The sequence below is a fragment of the Petaurus breviceps genome, unplaced genomic scaffold (genome assembly GCF_028583685.1).
Source record: "Petaurus breviceps papuanus isolate PSGF00001 unplaced genomic scaffold, PetGlider_PUasm1.0 76, whole genome shotgun sequence".
NCBI lineage: Eukaryota > Metazoa > Chordata > Mammalia > Diprotodontia > Petauridae > Petaurus > Petaurus breviceps.
The window spans coordinates 21,500,970-21,514,479 of NW_027186473.1; the positions used below are offsets into that span (position 1 = coordinate 21,500,970).

The 13,510-nt window shown below is 36.7% G+C and overlaps 1 protein-coding gene and 1 pseudogene across 2 annotated transcripts in view; one reads left to right on the forward strand and one right to left on the reverse strand.

Annotated features, from left to right (window-relative positions):
• LOC138174745 (small ribosomal subunit protein uS2-like) overlaps positions 1–13,510 on the reverse strand; it is a 653,351-nt gene that overhangs the window by 190,731 nt on the left and 449,110 nt on the right. The gene's annotated exons all lie outside the window — the stretch shown is intronic.
• Positions 12,002–12,753, forward strand: LOC138174908 (density-regulated protein pseudogene; annotated as a pseudogene).

Sequence of the window (13,510 nt, forward strand, 5' to 3'; positions counted from 1 at the left end):
ATAGATAGATAGATAGATAGATAGATAGATAGATAGATAGATAGATAGATAGATAGATAGATATGAGGGTATATGGGCATATGAATACATATGTGAATGTGTATATATTATGTTTATAGGTACACATAGATAGAGGGCACAGGACCAATTTAACAGGAAGGAATGATACTTAAAAGGTGAAATTAAGAGGTGAGAGGAATATAATGAGAGGAGATGGGGAGAGACAGATTGGGGCAAACTATCTTATACAGAAGAGGCAAGAGAAAATAGTTACAATGGAGGGGAAGACTAGGAAGGCAAAAGGGGATGGGTCAACCTTATTCCCATTGAATCTGGCTTGAGGAGGGAGTGAAATACACACTAAATAGGGGATCTCACCCTCCAGGAGAATAGGGGGAGGGAAGGGGATAAGAGGGGGGATGATGGAAAGGAGGGTAGGCTGGGGGGGAGGGAAGTTGGAAGCACCCACTTTTGAAAAGGGACAGGATCAAAGTAGAGAATAGAACAAGTAGGAGGTGGAATAGGAGGGAGGGAAATATAGTCAGTCTTTTACAATATATCTACTATGTTATTGTTTTGCATTAGCCACACATGTACAACCTATAATGAACTGCTTGTCTTCCCAGTGGGGGTGAGTGGCAGGGGGGGAAGGGAATGAATCTGGAATTGAAAGTTTTAAAATCAAATATTCAAATATATATATATATATATATATATATATATATATATATATATATAAAGAGTCATTCCCTCCATCAAAACTGATGATAATATCTATGTTTTAGTGAATTGCTTCCTACTGTCTACTAAAGTCACCATGTCTAATAAAGTCATCACATTTCTGTCTAGTTAGTAATGTCAGTATTTGGTCAAAAGACATCTATCTAACCTTGGGCCAATGACAAAAATCTTGCTAATTTGTTAAGAAGCTTCAGAATTTGTGTTTTATTGGTGTAGTCTTGGAGATCCCAGAACAAAGGTCAAGCCAGACTTATGCACTGAAGGTAGATGTTAGGGGACGATGGTATTCTATGCTTTTACAGAATGCTAAAGCAAGGGAAGGTATTACTAGATTATGCTACCTGAGGATCTTTACATACTCTGCCGCTAATATTAATAACTAGCATTGATAAAGTGATTTATTGTTAACAAAACAATTTACAAATATTATCTCATTTTATCTTCACAAAATTTGGTCACAATCAGTTTCTAATGCAGTCATCAGTGACTCAATTTTGCAAAGCTATTATCCTGATGTTCAAGTATTTGTCATTAAACATTTGAGACCTTCTATTTCATCTTCTTCTGGATTAACCTCATTACCAGGTGATTTTTGTTGAAGCATTTTAGTCTCTGCCATGGACCATAATACTCCAGTTGTTCATCTAGCCACATTCTATATCCTTGTCCAATAAAGGGCCTACTTCTTACAGTACTGACTGATAGTATAATTCCATTAGCCATCCTATCTTCATGGAAAGCAATATTCTATGATTTATCTTCCTCTATAGATCAAGAGACCCTTATTTATGTGGTATTGGAGGCACTATATATTCATGGAGGACAATTTGTTATGATTTATATTCTTCTCTAGGTGAAGCGGTACTAACTCTTTGGTAATTCTAGTTATTATCTTTGTGGAGAGCTGTTCTCTGTGATTTAATTTTCTCTCTAGTTCAGAGGTTTTTAATGTAAGATCCATAGATTAGTAGATAGAAATCAAGAGTCTGTGTAGTCAGATGGAAAAAAAAATTATATGCATGTATGCATATATATATATATATATATAGTTTTGATTAAAATTTGTTTTCCTCTATAATCCTCTTTATTTTATATATTTAAAACTATTATCCTGAGAAGGTCTTTAGGTTTTACTAGACTATGAAATTGGTCCAATGTCCAATAAAAGTTAAGAAATACTGCTCCAAATGTCAGATTCTTAAATAGGAATTTTGTCATCCTAGCTCAAATTCACTTGTGGGGAGCAACATAGAAAATCCTGTCTGTTAAGTGTGCAGTTGAGCCACAAGAAGGAATGACCATTTCCCAGAGGTTCTGACCTTCCAGCAATCACTAAGTGCTATAATAAAGAACAGGACTTGAACACAGGAAGACCTGAGTTCAAATTCAGTTAGATCTTATTCTCTTTCTTTTTTGCATTTTCTGTCATCTATTTCTGAGGAATGGCAAAACATTTTGAAGATTATTGTATCATTGTTTTGTCTGAAGTCTGGAAGTGTTCGTCCTACATTTCTATCTTATCTCACTGTTTTCCTTCCTATTCTTTTTTAAAAATTTTATTCATTAATTTTTAGGTTTCAACATGCATTTCCACAAGATTTTGGGTTACAATTTTTCTCCCTGTCTTTTTTCTTACCACCACCCCAAAAAAGCAAGCCTACTGAATAACGCTCCCCCCATTCTGTTCATACTTATATCTTCAACCATCACCCCTCTAATTTTCTAGGACAAGATGGATTTCTATATCCCAGTTCCTATATATCTTATTTCCCAATTGCATGAAAAAAAAACAAATTTTTTAAACATTTGTTTTTAAAACTTTGAGTTCCAGATTTTTCTCTTCTTCCTTGCTCACCCACTCCCACTGGGAAGATAAGAAATTCAATATAGGTTGTATATGTGTAGTTACTCAAATCATTTCCATAGTAGTTATAGTGTGAAAGACTAACAATATTTCTCTCCCTCCTATCCCACCCCCCCACCTATTCTATTTTCTCCTTTGACCCTACCCTTTTCAAAAATGTTTGCTTCTAACTACCCTCTCCCCCAATCTGCCCTCCCTTCTATCACCCCCCCTCTTATCCCCTACCCCTCTATTTTCCAGTAGGGCAAGATACCCATATGACTGTTTATGTTATTACTCCTTAAGCCAAATACAATGAGAATAAGGTTGTCCTATTCCCTTTTACCTCCCTGCTCTTCCCCTCCATTGTAACAATGTTCTCTTGTCACTTTTATATGAAATAATTTACCCTAATTTATCTCTCCCTTTCTCCTTCTCCTAATTAATTCCTCTCTCACCTCTTCATTTAATTTTTTAGATATCATCTGTTCACATTCAACTCATCCTGTGCCCTCTATGTATGCATAAACATACATATGGCCACACTCACATATATATATTTATATGCATACACTCTCTTATACATACATAAATATGTATGTATACATATTTATATAGATATAAATAAATAAATATATATATATATATATATATATATATATATATATATTCCTTTCAACTGTCCTCATACTGAGAAGTCTTATGAGTTGTAATTGTTTTAACATGTAGGAATATAAATAGTTCACCTTTAATAAGCTCCTTATGATTTCTTTTCCTATTTACCTACTCATACTTCTCTTGCTTCTTGTATTTGAAAGTCAAATTTTCTGTTCAGCTCAGTTTTTTTTCATCAAAAAATGCTTGAAAATCCTCTATTTCATTGAATAACAATATTTTCCCCAGTAGCGTTACACTAACTTTGGCTGGGTAGGTGATTCTTGGTTTTAGTCCTAGCTCTTTTGACCTCTGGAACATCATATTCCATGCCCTTTGATTCCCCACTGTGGAAGCTGCTAGGTCTTATTTTATCCTGATTGTGTTTCCACAATACTCAAATTGTTTCTTCCTGACTGCATGCAGTATTTTCTCCTTTGCCTGGGAACTCTGGAATTTGGCTATAATATTCCTAGGAGTTTTCTTTTGGGGATCTTTTTCAAGAGTTATTCAGTGAATTCTTTCAATTTCTCTTTTACCCTGTGGTTCTAGAATATCAGGGTGATTTTCCTTGAGAATTTCTTGAAATATGGTGTCTAGTCTCTTTTTGTGATCATGGCTTTCAGGTAGTCAAATAATTTTAAAATTATCTCTCCTGGATCTATTTTCCAGCTCAGTGTGGGTTTTTTTTCCAATGAGATGTTTCACATTGCCTTCTATTTTTTTCATTTGTTTGGATCTGTTTTGTAGTATCTTGATTTCTGATAAAGTCATTAGCTTCTAAATGCTCCAATCTAATTTTGAAGGAGTTATTCTCTTTAGTGAGTTTTTGCAATCCCTTTTCCATGTGGCAAATTTGGCTTTTTAAGACATTCTTTTCCTCACTGGCTTTTTGGGCCTCTTTTGCCATTTGTGTTTATCTATTTTTAAGGTGTTATTTTCTTCAGTGTATTTCTGTGTCTCCTTTAGCAGGCTGTTGACTCACATTTCATGATTTTCTTGCAGCATTCTCATTTCTCTTCCCAAGTTTTCCTCCACTTCTCTTACTTGGTTTTCAAAATCCTTCTTGAGCTCCTCCATGGCCTGTAACCAATTCATGTTTTTCTTAGAGCCTTTTGATGCAGGAGTTCTAACTTCACTCTCTTCCTCCCACTCCATGCCTTGATCCTTTTTGTTACCAAAAAAGGATTCTATGTTTTTTTTTTTTGTGCTTGCTCATATTGCCAGCCAATTACTTGACTTTTGAGTTCTTTGCCATGGTAGAACACTGCTTCCAGAATGGAGAGAGCTTTGTCTCAAATTGCTGGGGTTTTCCCAGCAGCCAGAGCTATTAGTAGGGGATTGTCTCTACAGCCCCCCAGAAACTCTGGCTCACTGCCCACACACCCCAGAACACAATCCAGATCCAAGCAGGTTAAAGCAAGAGTAATTACTCTCCAAATGGTCACTTTTATCCCTTATCATCTGTAATCTGGGAGATCCTGAGGCAACCATGTGGTGGGGCTAAACAACCACCGTGCCCTCTGTTGCTCCCCTGTTCCAACAGAGTTCCACACTGACCTTTTACTTTGTCTTTGGCATTTATGGGTTGAGAAGTGTGGAAACTGCCACAGGTGCTGGTGATTCACTCTCCTGAACTCTGCTCTTGCCGCTGCCAGTCAGGGCCACCCTGGGGCCAGAACCTAGAGCCTCATGCAGGACTGTGCTCAGCTCCCACATCAGTGCAATAGAGTCTGACTGCCTGACAGGCTGCCTTCAGCAGGAGATTTGTTACTCTCTGTCTCTTTATGGGTTCTGTAGCTCTAAAATTTTTTAACGGTCATTTTTTTTTTAACATGTATTGGAAGTGGTGAGAGCTGGAGCCCACGCCAAATTTGTGCTTCTACTCTGCTATGTTGGCTCTGCCCCCTTTTTTCCTATTCTTACAAATAAATATTATTATTCCTTTGTTCATACTTTCCTTTAGGAAATAATTAAAATCATCCTCTGTGCATGTGGAATTATACAGGGTCATATGACATTGGCAATTTATGGACTTATAACAATGGGGAAGCAAGTGAATAAATGTTATTTATGTCTCCTCAGAGAGCATACAGAATTATTCTAAATTTAAGTACAGGGTTAGACAATGCCTTCTTACCTATTTGCCAAGATCACAGATTTCAAACAGGGTGAAATATGTATCTCAGGCCTGTCTGGCCATAAGCAGATCTAACATGGAACCATTGAATCCCTGTGGTTTGTTGCACTTCTGGCAACTAAGATAAAAAACAAATGGGAAAGCCAAAGCCTCCACCCATTTATAAATCCATATGGCCTGGAGGTGAGGAGGAAAAAGGTGGGTCTCAGGCCCTCCACACTTACTACAAGTTTAATAAAGAAGTCATTCACTCTCAGATGAAAATATCATTAAAAGCCTTAATGGTGCTCTTTCAGGAAGTTTTGAAGGCAAAGATTGTTCTGTCTTTACAGCTAGCATAAACAGGTCATTCCCAAACATACTGAAGATAAACTCTCAGGAGTAGATCTCCCAGCATCTTGTAAATGGGTGAATTCATCGTAAGTATTCTAGGCATACACCAATCCACCATCACACTAGGAAAAAAATCATATTTACAACTTATGTCCATTTTGAGTGGAGAGTATATTTCTCCTTCCCAATATGGCTATAACCATAATCCAAGGTTGTTCAGTGGGGAGATTGCTTTCTGCTATTAATAGGACTGCCTCAAGATTGAAGTGCCCCCTTGAGAATGAGGGAGCATAGCTCCACTAACTCTAAGATCTGACAAGTCTTGAAATGCAAAAAGTTGGATGTTGCTTTTCACGTTCAGGGCAGCTAAGGAAGAGTCAAAGATAATAGACACAAGGAATAGTTCTAGATCCAGGGGCAAGACTAGAATATCAGTGATAGACACAAGTGACCCATTGTAGACATAGCTCTAACTGTTGCTTTCTCTTAATTTAGGTTCAATGTTGGGATGAAATGAGGTATTCATAAAACATTGAATAAAGGATATATACTTTCCTGAAATATAAGTATATACAAGAAAGATACACTGGCACTTAGCATCTCTATATAAAGCCCCCCTCCAACACCTTGTGGAAATGACTAGTCAGTATATCATTAAGTTATAGTAACTCTTGTGTTGGTCAGGCACCTACCAAGTCATAAAGGCACTGACTACCTGCATCCATGTCATGCTCTTATGTCTCCAGGCCAGCAAACGATATCAGGGAAGTTAGGGCCAATCAGAGTATATTGGAGATGGGGTGAATAAGTCAAGGAAATCAGAGAAGTCAGGCAAACTGCATCATGAAAATGGTGGTCTTAGTATATCTCCTAAATGACACTCTTCTTTCTTTGTCTTAAAGGCAGAGAAGCAGAGAACAACATCTTTTATGGGAAGCCCTTCTTTTAGATCAAAGAGATCTAAGCAAAATCACTGTACTCTGTTTTCCCTTTAAATAGTTCCTGGTATACAGAGGAACGAACAATAGTTTCAATATATCTTTCCAGCCCTTACCTCTTCTCTCTTTGACAGGAGAGTAAATGGTGTGAACTTTCTTGTACTATCTTCCTTTTTTCAAGGACAATCCCAAGGCTTTATTAACAGAGGTCCCAAGGCCCAGAAGAGTTCAACAAATTCCATTCTATTTACAAACTTGTTAATATGTGTTCTATCTTTAAAGAGTTATAGTGACATGTCATAGAAGTTACTAGAAGAATGTTTGGTTATATGAGATCTAACATGCAATTGTAGACAGAAAAAATAGCTTTTAATTTATAAAAACTGTAATAAAAACCCCGCCTCTTACTTCTATTTATTCCATCTCAATCCTTGGTCAAGACACTTAATTTCTCAGTGTCTCAGGCTACTGTCAAAGACCAGAAGGCAGAGCAGATAGAGCATTTAGAGCACTATATCCAGAGTCAGGAAGAAAATATTTCAGTTCAAAGCAGGCTACAGATACTCCCTATTTATATGCTCCTGAATAAGAGAGACAGAGACAGCAAACAAAACCACTTTGACTCCTAGGAGGTAATTATTTTCCATTGACAGGTTCCTTGACTCTTACAATACCTAATGACATTTTCCATATCAGTTGGGCTAGATGGTACCATAGAGCTAAGGTCTGGAATCAAGAAGACCTGAGTTCAAATGTGACCTCAAACATTTACTAGTTGGGTGATCCTGAGCAAGTCACTTAGTCCCCATTTGCCTCAGTTTCCTCTTCTGCTAAATGGGGATGACATTTGGACCTACCTCCTAGTGTTGTTTTGAGGATAAGCTGAGATAATACTCATAAAGTGCTTTGAATAATTTAAAGTGGTATATATATAGTAGCTCTTATTATCATTATTAGGAATAACAATACAAGTTATAGGTGAATTGTTTCACTGTATTGAAGGAATCATTCATCTTAGGAGCTACCTGTCAGTGATGAAATAATAGACTAAGGCAAAATATATTTATACTCAGAGAGAAATATACTAGAAAATCCATGTGAAATGTATTAAATATCTCTTCCTGTCAATCACACTCTGTAGTACCATAGAAATTCAACTCATCTCAATTCATAAGTACCTACAAAGCGGAAGCACTGTCTTGGGTATACAAAGACTCCCCTACACACCACCATCACCAAAAAGAAAATAACAGAGTTCCTGACCTCAGGGAGCTTATATTCTACTGAAGTAAATGGAAAATGTACATAATCAAATAAAAGCAAAATATCCACAAAGTTACCAAACTAAATTCAATAAGGAGAAAATTCTAATATAAAGGGAACCAGGAAAGGTGGCTTCTGTTCTGTAGCTTGAAGGAAGCTTAACATTATTATAAGAGGAGGAGATGAGGAAATAGTAGGTTGCAGACATGTAAACTTATACAAAGGTTCCGAGAGAGAGTGGAAGGTCATCTATAGGAAATGTTAGGTTAATTTGACTAGAATATTAGAACATCCATGAAAAAGGAAATAAGGCAGGAAAGTTAGGTGAGAGTCAGATTAAAAAAGCTTTAAGTGACAGACTGAGATTTTGATGTATTGTTGTATGCGTAAGCAAGAAACAAAGAATTTTGAAAAAGGGAATAACATAGTCATACCTGTGACATAGAAATATGAATTCTATACCTGTATAGATTGTATGTATAGAAAGTATGGATTGGAGAGGAGGTAAAAGTTATTAATATAAGAGATTGAGTTTATGATCATTATCATCATATGTCAAGGAAGAACAAATAGTATATATCTTTTTTTTAATTTTATACTCTTTCCCAAAAATAGTATATTTATTACTGTCTCTGGAGGCCTTGTGACAGATAGTTGAGTCACAAGGACAGGACAGGGCCTCTTCCATGTGGCAGAAGACTGATGGGGGATTTCAGGGATGAAGGCTTACTTCTCCGGGGGCATGCAGTTCAGAAGCTTCTCTATCAGGTCTGCATGGTCCAACACCATACGATGGCAGCAGTAGCACTTGAAGCTTAGCACATCCAGGGGCATCCAATCTGTTATACTCTGCCTGCAGTAGTAGCAGGTGAACCCTCCCCTTGTTGCCCATGATCTTGCCTTGCACGAAGCAGGGCACTGGTATGATCATGGAGAGGTCGAGGAAGTGGCAGCATTGTCAGCAGGCACAAACACAGAAAACCCTCCTGGTCGGCCCCCTTAAACTCTTTTTAATGATTATGCTTAAATATGAAATTTTTCCTTCCTCCAATGTTCATTAATTAATGAAAATATCTGAATGTCAGAATTTTTCCAGTTTCAAAAGTTGTATTTCACCCAGAGATGAAAACTCAGTCAGAGTACTATTCATTTGGATTTATTAAGGTAAGCTTATTAAGTAGACCACCTTTGGTTAACCTTTGGAAGAGCATAGACAAGAGCCACAGAAGATGAAATCATTTAAAAGGGTGGTAAATAAGATCACAGGAACATCTGAATATTAAAGGATGCATATATAGAGGTACAAGGTCTTCCTTTAATAAAGTGCTGAACCTAATCATGATTCCTTTTTTAATGCAAACATAGTGTATCAATTATTAATCCATTCTCCTTACTGCAGAAATTAGTCAATAGAAACACGTATAGAAATGCAGATATCAGTAGATATAATAATATATAGGGGATATTATGAATCAATTGAATTATAAAATTCCTCCAAATTAATTATGTGCCTGTGTCTATGTTGTTGTTGTTGTATAGACTCCTAACTGGTATGGCTTGATGCTAAGAGATTGCAAAAACAAAACAAAATGAAATATGAGCACAACAAATGGCACAATCTCAGGCTGATAAGCAGATTGGGAGTAATATATATATAGATATATATATATATATATATATATGTGTGTGTGTGTGTGTGTGTGTGTGTGTGTGTGTGTGTGTGTGTGTGTGTGTTAAGCTCATTTTCCTGGTTTCAGCCAGCAAGATGCATTTTTTTGTTGTTGTTTTTAATTAGCTAATGTAGATAGTCACTATGTGAGACAGCACAATGTGGCAAATGAAGCAAGTTGTCATAATTCATCCCATTAAGAGGCTTAATTAACATCATGTCATTAATGGTGAAGGGAATTAAATGATACTGCATACTTTTATTATAAGATCCTCTTTGACTTTGGTATTTTTAAAAATTCTTGGAGAATCCTTTCCAATTCTTAAAATCTTGGCAGTCTTGCAAGGTAGCACTTTTCTCATCAGTTGTGCAAAGCTGAAATGATAGCATGAATAGTGGAAGAGATAGGTTTTTGGCCAAGACTTATTTTCTGTAAACCCATTGTTGCTTTCTTTTAATGTCCCTGACACCAAGAATCAATTTGCTATTCCAACGGTTGGTGGAAAGTCCCTTTTTAAGCATTTCTGAAGTCTATATAATTTCAGCATCCCTCAGATCCTTAACAAGACTCAGAAACTATGAGTGCATCATTTGAAAACATTAGTCATTTATTTGGGAGCCCCCTCCTTTCCAATCAAGATTCATGAGAAGTGTTCAGAAGAAATGGGACAGTATTATTTTTTTTTATCAAAGTCCTTTGAAGCAGTAGCCTTTGAGTGGTGTCATTTTAGGTAATAAATGTTTCTTTATATTTCAAATCAATACTGTTAAGCTTCAGTATGCTGGCTATAGCTCCTGCACTCCCATTTGCCAAATCACCTCCCTATTCATTAGGAATGCTTAGCAAATGCAGGAGCCCATGAAGTGCACTCATATAATTTGTACTCAAATGGTAAAAATGACCTCAAAGGTGCAGAGTTATTTTGTGGTTCCTCCACCTTTGAAGTCGTTATTGCTTAATTTTTCATTGCTGTCTGGGCTCCCCAGCAACATTAGTAGTGGCTTCATGAATTACTAATTCAGTGCTCAGAGGTGAAATGTAAAGACCTCATCAAATCCTGGATATTTGCATATACATTGCAGATAATTAAGTGTCTGATAGGCAAAGCTTTTTTTTTTTTTTCTCCTACTGTTGGGGCATCCTGTCTGAAGGGATATTTAATATCTTCTGCTTCTCAGGCTTAACCTCAGTTTAAAGCCTCCCAGTCCCATATATTGAAGGGTGCATTAACCCTCATTTAGAAACACTGCTCAAGTTCATTTTCTGTTTACATTGTCAGGAGTAGTGAAAGTAATTATCAGCATCTTGTGTGGAACCTAAAAGCTGTAGGCATAGGCACAGTCTATTTGAATAAATTAAACTCTCTCTTTTGCGAATCAAGCTTTGTTAATAGACCTTTTAAAAACTGAGGATACATCTTGCTCTTTCTTTTCTGTCAATTCATCAGTCTGTGAGGATGGAAAAAATTAGCCTGCTAGATAGGGGTAGGGAAGATTTTTACTAAAACTAAAAGTCATCTTTCCTTAAATATAGACTACTTTTAATCTTGGAAATAAGTTTTACTGGCAATTTCGATCTTTTGAACCATAATATGGATTTTTTTAGATTCAAATATATAGCCAATGTGACTTTTTATCACTAATATAAATATTTGAATTAGGATGGGTACATAGACCCAACTCTAATTCAAGGACAGGTAGCTAGGTGGCATAATTGGTAGAACACTGGGTCTGAAATCAGGAAGGTCCTTCTTCCTGAGTTCAAATTATTCTCAGACATTATCTGTGTGACCTTGGAGAACTTACTTAATCCTATGTGCCTCAGTTTCCTCATCTGTAAAAAGAGCTGGAGAAGGAAATGGCAAACCACTTCAGTATCTTTGCCAAGAAAACCCCAAATAGGGTCAGTAATAATCATACATGACAGAAAAGACTGAAGAACAACAATTCAAGTATATGTGAGAGAATAGGGTTTTGGATAGAAAGTAGGCATTACAACCATGATGACTTGAGTTTAGAACCTGTCCTGGTACATATCATCTGTGTGATGCTGGAAAAAGTCACTTAACCTTTCTATTATACTCTGATAATAAATCGTCCTGCACTGGTACAATGTTTCCTCACAAGGACATACTGTATGTCACTTAAATTTTAAGAACAGGTCTGAGCCCTGTCCTCATCACAATTAAAAGCCAAATTAATTTGCTAGGATCTTTGAAATTACTTGTAAGTAGGCCCATCTAGGCTAATATATGTTTAGTTGTAGAGTCTCACAAAGTTAAAGATATTTCTATCAAGGACAAATCATGAAAAGGAAGTAGAGTCATCTACTCTACAATTTTAGCTAATTAAAACCTACTAGAAGTAATAAGCCCCTGACTGCTAAGCTGTCTCATTGGATGGCATCTCATGGTTATGAGATGACTACAAACTTTCCTGAGTTCACTGCCCCACCTACAAAAGAGTCCAGAGAAACAACACCAAGTTGGACACAGATTACCCACTTTAGGTCCTTCACTATGGAGTCTATTCATTACTAATAGAGTATTATAAATATATGCTGCATGTTGCTAAAAGTAGAAAGTGATTAGAGAGGAATTTTCGTTTTTGCTTTTTTTTTGGAGGAGCAGTTGGGGTTAAGTGACTTGCCCAGGGTCACATGGCTAATTTTTGTGTTAAGTGTCTGAGGCCGCATTTGAACTCAGGTCCTCCTGACTCCAGGGCCGGTGCTCTATTCACTGAGCCACCTAGCCGCCCCAGAGAGGAATTTTCAAAACTCACTTTAGAAAACTCACCTAAATGAGAAGCTGGAACTGGATAAGGCCAAGGAACAGAAGAGGAAGAAAAGAAAAGAAACAAAGGAGAGGTGGAAGGGGTCAAATAAAACAAATGAAAACACATAATACCATAAAAATTTATAATAGCCAAAATTCATAGAGCAAAGAAGAAATCAATAACAAGAGTGTGTGGTCTTGCAGCTTTGAAGATTGAGCTTAAAGAAGCATAAAGATAATTTGCTCAGAAATTTTCCTGTGGTGCCTCATTTATAGAGGAAGACGAAATAACCATTCAGGGAGACTTTACAGATAACATTATTGATGTGATTTAGAAGTGGTCAGAGGTGGATGATGATAGCATTGAGGATCTTTGAGAAGTAAAGAAACAATTTTAAAAACCGGTCTCTATCTAATAATCTGAAGTTATGGTTGAAGTATCCAAAAGTAGGGAGGCCTTTAATATAGATAGATAGACATAGAGATGTATACACTCATCGTGTGTGTGTGTGTGTGTGTGTGTGTGTGTGTGTGTGAGCGTGCATCTCTGGTATAGTGCCACACTTGGCTTACTTGTTCCCTATACATCTCATTAGCTGTCTCTGTATCTATGAAAAGTATGCCCCCTCCCCCATGCTGGGGCCATACTTGCAATATACTTCCTCTTGACCTCCATGTAGCCTCTTTTAAGGCTCAGTTCAAGTGTCATAGTCTCAGGAGAAATGATTTAGTATTTGTTTTGCATTTAATTTTCTATGCAGAAGTTTTTTTTATTCTCCCCAATAGAATAAAAACTTCTTGAGGGCAGGATTCACTCGGTTTTGCCTTTTTCATCCTAGGACTACCTAGCAAAAGGCCTTACATGTAGTAGATTCTTAAAAATATTTATGGGTTTAAATTGGATTGGATTGGATGGAATTTGAGTTTATGAGATAGGTTTTCTATGGAAAATAAAGGTAAAGAAATGTATAAAAATCACAAGAATCTACTTTATAATTTTTGCCAATTAAGAATTTAAAGACTTCAAAAGCCTAACAGAAGAAACTGAATTTTATCCTAGTCAACTGGGAGGAATAGTGGGTAGAGTATTGGACCCGAAGTCAAGAAGACAAGTACAAATCTCACCTCAGACACCATGTGTCCTTGAATGAGTCA